Source organism: Bombina bombina, chromosome 2, assembly GCF_027579735.1.
Source record: "Bombina bombina isolate aBomBom1 chromosome 2, aBomBom1.pri, whole genome shotgun sequence".
NCBI classification, from domain to species: Eukaryota; Metazoa; Chordata; class Amphibia; order Anura; family Bombinatoridae; genus Bombina; species Bombina bombina.
Window position 1 is genome coordinate 1,399,849,268 of NC_069500.1, and position 13,338 is coordinate 1,399,862,605.

Here is a 13,338-nt window from a genome sequence, read left to right on the forward strand (position 1 = left end):
CAGCTCCATAAAGAGCAACATTCTCTAACTACAACGCCCGAACCCCGAAGTACCCGTAAACTCTCGAACACCACTAAGGTGGGCGTGGTTATTTGACATAAAGCCAATAGCTAACTTTGTACCACTGAGACGCTTGCCAATGGGAGTAAGTTAAGAGAATGTAGGCGGGGACAGACGTCACTAGCTTTGCTCATCCAATTAAAATATGTTCTTACTAGGTTGGGCGGGGCGTTCGTGGATGGCTGTTGATGTACACAAGGAAGACGCAGTGCACAAGTTCAGTCTGAGCCCGGGAGTCTAACGGGTTGAATAAGGAGGAGGTGCTCATGTCGGTGAAACAATCAGCTCTGACAGGTGAGGTTTACTGTATATCTTCTATAAATAGATTGTTATAATAGTGCAAGAACATTATACACGTGCATAATACCTGTCCAACCTGCTGTCACTAATGCGATACAGTTTCCATGCTGGGTCACAACGTTTTCTGTCACATTACTGGCAGTGTCACTGTCACAAGCTGCTGTGTCTGCTTTGTGCTGTACGGTTACTTTAGAATTTATAATATGTTGGTTACATTCTGCAAATCAGATGTGAAGCTGAAAGTTTTATTTATACTGAATTAATCATGCATGTGTGTTTAATGGTAAACTTCCAGGGGCCTGAGATCACTTGCTGCCTATCCTTTGCACTAATGTATAGAGGTCCTGGGCTGGTGAGCTTACAATCTAGGTATTGTATATTACATATTTGTACAAAAAAATATGCAAAAATGCAGTGTATGATGTTACATGGACTTGAAACCCAGAATTTTTCTCTCATGATTGAGATAGAGAATACAATTTTACACAGTCCAATTTATTTCTATTATCTAATTTGTCACATTCTTTAGATATCCTTTGTTGAAGAAATAACTGCACATGGGTGAGCCAATCACACAAGGCATCTGTGCAGCCACCAATAAGCAGCTACTGCGCCTATTTAGATATGCTTTTCAATTAAGGATATCAAGATAATGAAGCAAATTAGATAAGAGAAGTAAATTGGAATTTTGTTTCAAATTGCCTGCTCTTTCTAAAGCATTACAAAAATGGGGTTTTATTTGTATTTATTTATTTGTTTTAAAGATGCTAGGATTTGCCATCACTAAAAACAAATAGGACTTTCAGTCAACACTTTTATTAAAAAAAAGTGTGATAAACTTACCCTTTCTGTGTGTGCGGCCTCCTCGCTAAATTCAGCCGCTCACAGCACAGCGCTATTTTTTTTTCCAAAGAGGTGACATTTCCATCTCTAAACCAATAGCTGTTCTAGTCATATGGCACTGTTTTGTATGCTAGCACACTATTGGTTTAGAGGTGGAAACGTCACTTAAGAGCGCTGTACCATGGGCGGCCGGAGCCGCTGAGTTTAGTGAGGAGGCCGTGGCACAGGGTAAGATTATCACATTTTTTTTTTTAAAGTGATGACTGTAAGTAATTCTTTTTATTTCTAGTGATGGTAAATCCGAGCATATTAGTAAACCCAATTTTGTTTCTTTCATGATTCAGATAGAGCAGCAACTTTCTAATTTACTCCTATTATCATGTTTTCTTTGTTCGCTTGCTATCTTTATTTGAAAAGCAAGAATGTAAGCCTAGAAGCCGACCCATTTTTGTTTCAGCACTTGGGTTGCGCTTGCTGATTGGTGGCTAAATGTAGCCACCAAATAGCAAGCACTATCCAGAGTGCTGAACCAAAAATGGGCTGGCTCCTTAGCTTAGATTCCTGCTTTTTCAAATAAAGATTCAAAGAGAACGAAGAAAAATTGATAAGAGTAAATCAGAAAGTTGCCTAAAATTACTGCTCTATCTGAATCTACTATCCCTTTAAAGGGGCATGAATGTTTAAAATATAAATGTTATGGCACAGTCAGAGCATGCAATTTTTAAAGACTTGAATTTACTTCTATTCTCAAATTGGCTTTATTCATGTGATACTTTTTTTTTAAGGCATACCTAGGTAGGCTCAGGGACTGCAATGCACTAATGGGAGCTAGCTGGTGACACACGCCTTTTGTCATTGACTCACCAGATTGGTTCTGCGCAGCTGACAAATGGTTTTAACCCCTTTGTGTGGGTTATACATATAGTTTTATTATTGCAGTCTTGCTTGTTTGCATATAACGCACAACATTATCATTTTGCACATGGATGTCCTATTAATCCCTTTTGGTTTTCAGTTTCAAACAGTATATTCTGATTGTGAGTCGCATCCCCTGTTGTATTTACTTTACTACCATTTAAATGGCAATTACTTTACATTATTTTGTGCTGAAACAGACCTGCGTCACATCTTTACAAAGGTTTATATTTCTAATGGATGTGGCATAGCATCTATTGACGGACACAGTGGGCATTAATGGATTGCTGTGGAATATGTTGCATATCTCTCTTAGACGATAAACAGATATGTGCAGTGTTCATCCCAGGACCAATTTAATGGTCACACCACCCAGCTGATTTTACCGACCACCCAGCTAAAATGTAAGCCAATATTAAGCTAAAGCCATCTAGTATTATGTTTTTGCAGTGTTAAAGGGACAGTCTAAACCTTAGTCATCTTAAAGTCTTACCTTAGATTAAGCTGCAAATAGCCTCCTGCACCCCTTTCTATATCATGCTGCAGGAACGGCAATTTTGAAATGAATATTGTTTCTGGCCAGTTTGAAATGGCTGCCAAGCTCCATCCACTGATGACATCATGATCTGGGCTGCTTCCAATCACAAAAGGCTCACTAGTTGGATTCAACAGACTATCAATGCTATTCAGCAGAGTGCCTACATGCAGCCCAGATCGTGATGTCATCAGTGGGTGGAGTTTGGCAGCCATTTCAAACTGGCCATAAACAATAGTACTTTTAAAATAACTTTTTTACTGTTCCTGTTGCATGATATAGAAAGGGTGCAGGAGACTATTTGCACCTTAATCTAAAGTAAGACTTTAAGATGATTAAGGTGTAGACTGTCCCTTAAAATTAGCAACTCGTTGCTTTGTGTAAATTAAATAATGTTTATAAATGTGATAAATTTACAAGGTATTACACTGCCCCCCACTCGGTTACTGCATAATGCCGACTGGATACATTTCTGTGGAGAACTCTATATGTATGTATGTATGTATGTATATAGTCTCTACTTTTTATTTACCAGCTGGAGATAAGCACTCAGTTATCCTGTAGAACAGACATATTTTTGCCTTCATTTCTATTGCATTTTTTTTATCTCTAATAATTCTCTTGTCCACAACATTTCTAGTAGTATCCAAAATATATCTTGTTCTATCTGCTAGACAGATAGATGCTTAATCATTGTCAGTATTTTTTATGGAGCTCCTGTTTAAAATTATATTTAAAGGGATATAAAGGATCAATTATATATTCTAATGTGCTAAAGCATTTTTATTCTTGGACTGTTTGTGTGTTTAACCCCTTTTTGGGGGTTAGACAAAGTCTGCGCTGGATCAGCAATATATTACTGATCCTGACCTGAAGACTAATGGCGATTGGCGTCTACATACTGATGCCGTCCCTGATTGATACAGCTGTAAACCAATAGTGCTGGAGCTGACTTTAAAGGGATATTAAATGCTAAATAAGATGATGAATTCAAAGCAAAGATTTGCCATCCAATAATATGTAGATGCATCTTTTACTTGTAAATTTATATTAAAAAAAATACATTTAACATTTGTATCTATAAAGCAATGGGCGCCACCATCTTGTAACTTTCTTAACTGAGTCCATTTTGGGACAGTTATAAATGAGTCTATAGAATGTACAACCGATGGCCATGTGGACTATCAGTTTTATGTATGGAGTCTGCACTTCTACTTTTAACTAAAATTGTACAACCCACAATTCTCTGAATGAAATTACAGAATAAGGAAACAAATTAAATAAAGCATTGCTCTCTGCAGAAAATTGTGCATTATGGGTAGCTGGGAGGGGGCTGTTTAGTATTTCACAATATTATAACATTTTATGTTGTTGATAAATGTTATTTAAAGGGATACTAAACCCAATTTTTTTCCTTTAATGATTCAGATAGAGCATGCAATTTTAAGCAACTTTCTAATTTACTCCTTTAATCAATTTTGTTCTTTTGCTATCTTTATTTAAAAAGCAGGAATGTAAAGCTTAAGAGCTGGCCCATTTTTGGTTGATAACCTGGGTTATGCTTGCTTATTGGTTTGCTAAGTGTAGCCACCAATAAGCAAGTGCTATCCAGGGTGCTGAACCTAAAATGGACTGTCTCCTAAGCTTTAAATGCCTGCTTTTTAAATAAAGATAGCAAGAGAACGAAGAAAAATTGATAGTAGGATTAATTAGAAAGTTGCTTAAAATTGCATGCTCTGAATTAGAATTATAAAAGAAAAAAATTGGGTTTAGTATCCCTTTAAAGGGACATGAAACACAATTTTTTTCTTTCTTGATTCAGATAGCGAACCCAGAGGCAGACCTTTTCTTCACTTACTGTGATGAGATTTTTTTTTTGTGAAAAATTTTCTGCAGGTCATTTTGAAATAAAATTCAATTTTAAATTAGGCAGTGACACCAAAGCACCAGCTCAGATGCAATGTCTGTCTATTGGGTCTCAAGGCGCTAGCAGTTCAGTCGCAGAGCCAGGTCTTGAGGTCCTTTCTGAACTTACGGAGGTAGCTTGTCTGAAGTGCAGCGGGAGAGTGTTCCATGTCTTGGCTAATGTGTTTATTATAAAAGTAAATAAAAATGCTTTTCTCTCCAGTTAATAAAGTGCAGCATTGGAAAATTGCTTTGCAAATTAGCTGCAGACAAAGAAATAAAATTAAGTTTTGGAAATGTCTCAAATGTTGTTTTTCCTTTTCTCATAGTCTAACATCACACGGTAGAAATGTTGTAATACAAGTGGTGCATTGCTCACAACATTTTACATTCACAGCTTTGCCGACTGGGAAAGGCAAAGGAGCGGGATTGAAAAAAATCCATGAGAGCAAGTCACTGCTGCTTTGCAGCACTGCTCCATATTTGACCGTTCTCTTCAAACAGCACTTTGCTCTGGATGCACTGTTTTAAGGGAAACTTACACAATACAGCCAAAGCAAAGCTCTGTTTGAAGAGAACAGTCTAATGTGGAGCAGAGCAGCAAAGTGAAAGAGCTAAAAGTTCCTGCATGTGTCTCATTCTTTCGGCAGACATTCTGCAATTTCTGCGATGACATATAATATCACAGAATGTTCTGCCTTGAGGATGGCGAATACGATTTTAAATAACTTTCCATTTTTTAATTTTTTTTTTTTTTAATTTAATTTGCTTCGTTTTCTTTGTATCTTTTGTTGAAAAGTATACCTAGGATAGGCTCAGAAGCTGCTAATTGGTGGCTGCACATATATGCCTTTTGACATTGGCTTTTAGCTAGCTCCCAGTAGCGCATTACTTCTCCTTCAACAAAGGGAAGCAAATTAGAAAAAATAATTAAACTGGAAAGTTCTTTAAAATTGTCTGAATCGGGGATCTCCCTGATGAAATGGCAGTTGCCGAGAAGCGCGTTACAGATGGGGGTAAAACTTGGACACCCCTATTTTAACTCACTGCTTTTGTTTTTAATGTGTTTTTAAATAAACAGTTTTTAAATAAATAGTTTTTCACTTTTAAATGCTACGAGTTAAGCTCCATATCCTTGGATTGATCTTGTGGTTCAACTGGCAGAGTAACACCTGGAGAGAGGGTAAGCTGATACACCCTGAGATATCAGCACGTCACTACCAGCACATTGGGGGGCTATTGCCAAATGTGAGTACCCATTTTTGGATTTTGGTGACAGCATTTCATGCTCACTTTTGGTTGATCTGCACATGAGGTGCCCCTCTGTTTTGTGTTTCACTTCACATTTAAATCTTGACCGTTCTATCACTTTATTATTTATTTTCTTTCAGATAGAGCATGCAATTTAAAATAACTTTTCAATGTCTTCCTATTATCACATTTCTTTTGTTCTCTTTAAATCCTTTGTTGAGGTATACCTAGGTAGGCTCAGAAGCTGCTGATTGGTGGCTGCTCATATATGACTCTTGTCATTAGCATTTTATGGATACCATGAGAAAGAAGTAAATTGGAAAGTTGTTTAGAATTGTTTGCTATATCTAAATCATAAAAAAAAACCTTTTGGGTTTCCTGTCCCTTTAAGATATCCAAAGCAAACAATTGCATAATTTAGCATAAATCAGTTTAATGAGGATTTGTTCTCTAACAAAATAAATTTTACTTTAATATTAAATGAAATTTTAGCCAGTTGATGTGCCCATTAAATAGGTCCTGGGATAACACTGAAATGTAAAGTATATGTAGTTTTTGTTTTTTAACAGTACATTTAATCTACAATGTATTTACTGCAGTGATCGGCCTCCTTGTACGTTTATACAATGCAGCTGAAGTGCTTTACAACAATATATCTACATGTTTTTATGTATTTATTTTATAGTGTACCCAGGCAGCAGGAGAGATTACTCTAGGGTTAGATTTTAAAGTCTGTAGAGATCATTATTAGCCTGAGACTACAATGTGGAACTCACAGATCATATTTGTAGCAATCTGCCGTATCCTGATGGGAGCAGACAGATGGGCATCAGACGCGCCAGACGTAGCAAGAAAATGCTAGTTCGGACTTAAAGGGACACTGTACCTAACTTTTTTTCTTTTGTAATTCAGAAAGAGCATGCAATTTTAAGCAACTTTCTAATTTACTCCTATTATTAATTTTCCTTCGTTCTCTTGCTATCATTATTTGAAAAAGAAGGCATCTAAGCTTTTTTTTTGTTTCAGTACTCTGCACAGCACTTTTTTATTGGTGGATGAATTTATCCACCAATCAGCAAGGACAACCCAGGTTGTTCACCAAAAATGGGCCGGCATCTAAACTTACATTCTTGCATTTCAAATAAAGATACCAAGAGAATGAAGAAAATTTGATGATAGGAGTAAATTAGAAAGTTGCTTAAAATTTCATGCTCAATCTGAATCACGAAAGAAAAATTTTGGGTACAGTGTCCCTTTAAAAATAATTAGTGAAACCGTTCTGGAAGTTGTAGGATTTTTTTTTCTCTTTTAATTAGAGACTTATTTTAGTCCTTTTTTTTTTTTTTCCCCTTTTGTAAATTAGTTTTTTTTTGTAATTCAGATATAAATAAATGACCCCATATTACATGTTTTAAACTTGCTGAACAAGTGCTTATTTTATTACTAGATTCTTGCAGGAGTACAGACCTACGGTGCGCACAATGTGCCTTCCTCAGGTTCTTTAGAAAGTGGAATAGTGACAGTGTGTCTTGTCTGTAGGTGCAGAATATATTATCGTCATGTTATCAGTAATGACATAAAGAGAATTTATCCTTTTTATTTTCTTGGGATATTTACTAAACCTGCAAATGTATACGTAGTGAGTAAAGAGCTTCTCTATTAGGGGTGGGGAATCTTTATCTTGCCCAGGGTTAATAGTTTTTTTCTCTGCATGCAGGGTGTGTGTTTGCTACCTCCGTACCACCAGCAAGATAATTTTTTTTAGAAGATTCTCTCCAGATTGGGAACAAAAGTTCCATATACCCTGTTGTATGGGCTTTTTACTATAATTTTTGTTTGTGGTTGTCAGCGTGACTAGCACGGATTTGACTAGCACAGATGTGCAAATTTTCTAAATTTGCCATTAGTGAAACGGATTCCTAAAATGGCCCCGGTCTGTGGCATCCGGCTTATTTCAGTGCTAGATTATGTAATAGTGCAAATACAGATATTTATATCCTGTACTATAATAATTCTAGCGCCAAATGACACCGAATGCTACAGACCGTGCACATTTTTGGCATCTGTTTCACTAGCCAATGGTAAATGATGAATAGGCAGAGTTGCAGATTTCTTATTTATTGATATTGAAGCCTCTTGTCATAGCGCTATGCACTAATATAAAGTGAGAACATTAGACTTATACATTGTTTGAGTTGCTTGAAAATTGTTAGTGAGTAAAAATCATCAGTGTAAATCAGGTTGGATTTGATGTAAATCACTAGTCTGTAAGACCGATTTTAAATCATGGTTTTCTTTTTTGGAGTGTTAACTTGTCAGATTATTTTTCCGGTTATATCAGACCAGTACTGATAGTGGTTATAAAAAGTCTACACACCCCTGTTAAAATGTCATGTTTCTGTGATGTAAAAAAATGAGACAAAGATAAATCTTTTCAGAACTTTTTCCACCTTTAATGTGACCTATAAACTGTACAACTCAATTGCAAAACAAACTAAAATATTTTAGGTGGAGGGAAGTAGAAATAAAAAAACTAAAATAATATGGTTGTATAAGTGTGCACACCCTTAAACTAATACTTTGTTGAAGCACCCTTTGATTTTATTACAGCACTGTCTTTTTGGGTATGAGTTTTTCAGCATGGCACATCTTGACTTGGCAAGATTTGCCCACTCTTCTTTGCAAAAACACTCCAAATCTGTCAGATTGCACAGCCCACTTAAGTTCACCCCACAGATTTTCGATTGGGAATTCAGGTCTGGGCTCTGACTGGGCCATTCCAAAACTTTAATCTTCTTCTGGTGAAGCCATTCCTTTGTTGATTTGGATGTATGCTTTGGGGTGTTGTCATGCTGAAAGATGAAGTTCCTCTTCATGTTCAGCTTTCTAGCAGAAGCCTGAAAGTTTTGTGCCAATATTGTCTGGTATTTAGAACTGTTCATAATTCCCTCTACCTTGACTAAGTCCCCAGTTCCAGCTGAAGAAAAACAGACCCAAAGCATGATGCTGCCACCACCATGCTTCACTTTGGGTATGGTGTTCTTTTGGTTATATGCAGTGTTGTTTTTGCGCTGAACATATCTTTTGGAATTATGGCCAAAAAGTTTAATCTTGGTTTCATCAAAACAGAACACCTTTTGCGACATGCTTTTGGGAGACTTCAGATGTGTTTTTGCAAAATTGAGCTGGGCTTGGATGTTTTTTTTCGTAAGCAAAGGCTTCCGTCTTGCCACTCTACCCCATAGCCCAGATATATGAAGAATACGGGTGATTGTTGTCACATGCACCACACAGCTAGTACTTGCCAGATATTCCTGCAGCTCCTTTAATGGTTTAATGGTGCTGTAGGCCTCTTGGCAGCCTCCCAGACCAGTTTTCTTCTCGCCTTTTCATCAATTTTGGAGGGACGTCCAGTTCTTGGTAATGTCACTGTTGCGCCATATTTTCTCCACTTGATGATGACTGTCTTCACTGTGTTCCATGGTATATATAATGTCTTGGAAATTCTTTTGTACCATTCTCCTGACTGATACCTTTTAACAATGCGATTCCCTCTGATGCTTTAGAAGCTCTCTGCGGACCATGGCTTTTGCTGTAGGATGCGACTAACAAAATGTCAGGAAAGACCTACTAGAACAGCTGAACTTTATTTGGGGTTAATCAGAGGCACTTTAAATGATGACAGGTGTGTACTGACTCCTATTTAACATGATTTTGAATATGATTGCTCAATTCTAAACACAGCTACATCCCCAGTTATAAGAGGGCGTGCACACTTATGCAACCATATTATTTTAGTTTTTTATCTATTTCCCTTTACCTAAAATATTTCAGTTTGTTTTTCAATTGAGTTGTACAGTTTATAGGTCACATTAAAGGTGGAAAAAGTTCTGAAATGATTTATCTTTGTCTCATTTTTTTACATTACAGAAACCTGACATTTTAACAGGGGTGTGTAGACTTTTTATACCCACTGTGTGTGTATGTGTGTATGTGTGTGTGTGTGTGTATGTGTATATATATATATATATATATATATATATATATATATATATATATATATATATATATATATATATATTACTCATGCAAATGCACTGATACTTAAACCAATACCTCCACTTCCTACCCATATGTTATCTTGTGGTGTTTTTTCAAACTGCTTGTTCCCATTTTATTTTAAGCTGGAATGGAGACTAAACTAAAAATTGTTTACTACTGTTCTGCCAATACAAATTGCTGTTATTTGTATTATTGTAGGAGAGATTACTTTACCTCATTCAGACAAACATCTGGAGTACTGGGCAGTTAATAAACTGAGATTTCCAGCTCTGGCTAAAATGCCCCAAAAATATCTTTCTGCCCCATGCAGTAGTGTGGAAAGTGAAAGACTGTTCAACGTAGAGTCGAACCTCCTTACTGATAGCAAAAACAGACTTTATAGCTGAAGATGCAGAGATGCTTCTGTTCCTTAAAAAGAACTTGCCACTAACTTTTTAAAATTATTCTAATTTCTAGATTGCCTTTTATACTGCTAGTTCTCATCTTTCACAATTTTGTTCAAAACATACTGTACTCTGAGGAACATCCATAGCCAGGGCTGGATTGGGAATATAAAGCAGCCCTGGAAAAATATGAAGACCAGCCCTATTTTCCGTTGAGTCGGTAGAATGCAGATGTCTCATTTTTCTCAAAGAGGTTTACTGGGACACTCCTTCCCCCAATATTTTTTTCAGAATTAAATTATTACTTTATATTGAATACAAATGTCCAATTGATTTTAGATAACAGTCCTACAACCCAATTGCATCAACCCTTTAAATTGTAGCTTTCCAGCCCCAGCTGCAGCAGCCCACCAGGAAATCTACTGGTATCCTCGTAGGTCAATCTGGCCCTGTCCTTAGCTTATATAAGGAAGAGTACTCATAGGAAAAATTAAGTTAATTCCAATTAACACTTATACTGCAATTATAGGACTAGATTTAGATTACATTTGATTGGTAAGCTTTATCAATGCTTTGCTCACATTTCCAACTCCATTGACTTTAATGGAGTTGCACATGTAATGAGAGCATTGGTAAAGCTTATCAGTCAAATGTAGTTTAGCCCATGGTGTTGTTCCCCATGATTAAACAGTGCACTGTTATATTTTTTTACTGTATTGCACTTTTGGTTGGTTGTGATTTTATATTTGTTATTTATTGTTATTATTAATATATTTTATTGTAACATTTTTAGTTATAAACATGTTCTGTGAACTTTGTGACAAATAAAAATGTTTTAATATTTCATAATTTTTTTGTTACAGTTCATCATAATTATAAAGAAGGTATCTTAAATAATTAGTCTGTATTGTGCTTGGTAAACTGTAACATGATATAAAAAAAAAGTATTGGTATCGGCGAGTATTTGAAAACTACTTGGTGTTAAAAAAATGGTATTCGTGCAACCCTAACGTGAACTATCTCCGGTTTAAAGGGACAGTCTAGTCAAATTTTAAACTTTCATGATTTAGGGCATGCAATTTTAAACAATTTTCCAATTGCTTTGCTCTTTGGCATTCTTTGTTGAAAGCCAAACCTAGTTTGGGTCATATGCTAATTTCACAACCCTTGAAGGCCGCCTCTTGTCTCAGTGCATTTTGACAGCTTTTATAGCTAGACAGTGCTTGTTCATGTTTGCCATATAGATAACACTCCCGTGGAGTTATTTGAGTCAGCACAGATTGGCTAAAATGCATGTTTGTTGAAAGAACTGAAATAAGGGGGCAGTCTGCAGTGGCTTAGTTACAAGGTAATCGCAGAGGTAAAATGTGTATTAATATAACAGTGTTGGGTGTGCAAAACTGGGGAATGGGTAATAAAGGGATTGTCTATCTTTTTAAACAATACAATTCTTCAGTAGTCTGTCCCTTTTAATTGGTTAATCATTTATACTTGATCAACTTTTTGGCTGTACTTTATTCAAAGAAGAAAAATGATTACCTTAATAATAGCAATTTAATTAGTTTTCTTTAACTCAAACAATAACATTATTTCATTTGTATGCTTGTCCCCCCCCCTCCTCACACTTAGGTCATTGTGCAGATCTATTCAACTCCAAGCAATCTTCTATTCATTGAGCTTCTTGAAATTTACTATGGCTTGATTCTGTGTACGTAGATTTGCAGGGGAGCAATGGCATTAAAGAGACAGCAAAGTCAAAATTAAACTTTCATAATTCAGAAAGAACATGCAATTTTCCCATTTACTTCTTGTCTAATTTGCTTTGTTCTTTTGGTATCTATTGCTGAAAAGCCTGCATAAGTAAGCTAAGAAGCATCGCACTACTGTGAGCTCGCTGCTTGTCACTGTGTCACCTAAATTATTCAGCTAGGCCCCAGTATACCATTGCTCATCTTCAACAAATGATACAAAGAGAATGAAGCAAATTTGATAATAGAAGTGCGTCTGAAAATGGTATGATCTATCTGAAACCCAAATGTTTTCCTTCATGATTATGTCCCTTTTTTAAGGTTTATTTCTCAACGCCGTATGCTTATTTTATAACATTTTATTTATGCTGACAAAAATTCACCGATTTTAAGAACTACAAAACCCGTATGTGATATCTTCTACATAGAAAAGATGTCTAAATTAATCTGACAGAAACCTCTGGGAGATCATGACATTGGGAATGGATTAATGCAATTCATTTATCAAAAATATTAAACATTACAGCCATGAATATACAGTATCTTATTATATAATTACAGCCATGAATATACAGTATCTTATTATATAATTACAGCCATGAATATACAGTATCTTATTATATAATTACAGCCATGAATATACAGCATCTTATTATATCATTACAGTCATGAATATACAGCATCTTATTATATCATTACAGCCATGAATATACAGCATCTTATTATATCATTACACATTACAGCCAATATATGGTATCTTATATAATTACACATTACAGCCAATATACAGTATCTTATTATATAATTACACAATACAGCCAATATACAGTATCTTATTATATAATTACACAATACAGCCAATATACAGTATCTTATTATATAATTACACATTACAGCCAATATACAGTATCTTATTATATAATTACACATTACAGCCAATATACAGTATCTTATTATATAATTACACATTACAGCCAATATACAGTATCTTATTATATAATTACACATTACAGCCAATATACAGTATCTTATTATATAATTACACATTACAGCCAATATACGGTATCTTATATAATTACACATTACAGCCAATATACGGTATCTTATATAATTACACATTACAGCCAATATACAGCATCTTATTATATAATTACACATTACAGCCAATATACAGCATCTTATTATATAATTACACATTACAGCCAATATACAGCATCTTATTATATAATTACACATTACAGCCAATATACAGCATCTTATATAATTACACATTACAGCCAATATACAGCATCTTATTATATAATTACACATTACAGCCAATATACAGCATCTTATT

General features: G+C 35.4%; 1 protein-coding gene across 1 annotated transcript in view; it reads left to right on the forward strand.

Annotated features, from left to right (window-relative positions):
- Positions 1 to 229: 229 nt before the first annotated feature.
- The window catches only part of ADISSP (adipose secreted signaling protein), a 537,574-nt gene continuing 524,465 nt past the window's right edge, over positions 230 to 13,338 (forward strand). Inside the window, exon 1 of the mRNA XM_053704326.1 lies at positions 230 to 354. The gene's annotated coding sequence lies outside the window, so the exon portion shown is untranslated. The remainder of the gene's footprint in view (positions 355 to 13,338) is intronic.